Genomic DNA, 732 nt, shown 5'->3' with positions numbered 1-732 from the left:
CTGTGTCCCCTAACATCTTCCAGGCTCCGAATGCCTCCCTGGGGGTACCTTGTGTCTAGCCAACCCTTTTCCTGGAGCACATGCGCAAGCAAGCCTGGAGGTAACGCTGCTACCACCCAGAGTTTGGACTGATCTTGGATCTGTGCCCTCTGGGAAACACAGGCCTAGCAGTCCCTGAGGGTACTTGACCCACTGCAACAATTTTGGGTGCTTCCCTCAGTCTGAAGCACAGATAGGTCTCCCTTAGTCAGCTGAACCAAGGGGTCCCCAAGGCATAACTTAGACCCCTCTTCCAATAAGTCTCCCACGCTAGGGACAAAGGAGAACTTTATTGATTAGAAGGAGTAGGTTTGGAATAGGGTACAGGGTAGAGCAATATCAGAAAAATACCTTAGAGCAAACAATGGCATGGTAGCCTTTGATCACGCGTCTGAGTTGTGGCAGAAATGCCCCGTCGGTGCCCCTCTCCAGAGATCTGTCTCCACCAGCCTGAGAGGCTGCTGTTGAATCCCTTGCAGCGGGGAACTCGTTCCTTGTCTGCAGACAAAAGCCTGGCGCCTCAGGCGATGCTCTGGTCACCTGGGCAGGGGGGGAAAGACCCGGCCCTGCGCATGGGCCCAGGTAGCCAGGGATGCTTTGCAGATGGGTCGGTTTGTAGCCAGTATTGGCAGCTTCGATTGGACCGGGCTGCTGAGGTCAGAGAGGTTATAAAAAGGCCTGGGGCAGGAAGAA

General features: G+C 54.6%; 2 protein-coding genes across 2 annotated transcripts in view; one reads left to right on the top strand and one right to left on the bottom strand.

Annotated features, from left to right (window-relative positions):
* The window catches only part of LOC102381926 (H-2 class II histocompatibility antigen, E-S beta chain), a 603,463-nt gene that overhangs the window by 344,359 nt on the left and 258,372 nt on the right, over positions 1-732 (bottom strand). The window lies entirely within an intron of this gene.
* The window catches only part of LOC102380209 (class I histocompatibility antigen, F10 alpha chain), a 26,017-nt gene that overhangs the window by 881 nt on the left and 24,404 nt on the right, over positions 1-732 (top strand). The gene's annotated exons all lie outside the window — the stretch shown is intronic.

The sequence above is a fragment of the Alligator sinensis genome, unplaced genomic scaffold (genome assembly GCF_000455745.1).
Source record: "Alligator sinensis unplaced genomic scaffold, ASM45574v1 scaffold1303_1, whole genome shotgun sequence".
Taxonomy (NCBI): Eukaryota; Metazoa; Chordata; order Crocodylia; family Alligatoridae; genus Alligator; species Alligator sinensis.
The sequence above is the reverse complement of the archived record's forward strand: the minus strand, read 5'-3'. Positions and strand labels throughout refer to the sequence as shown.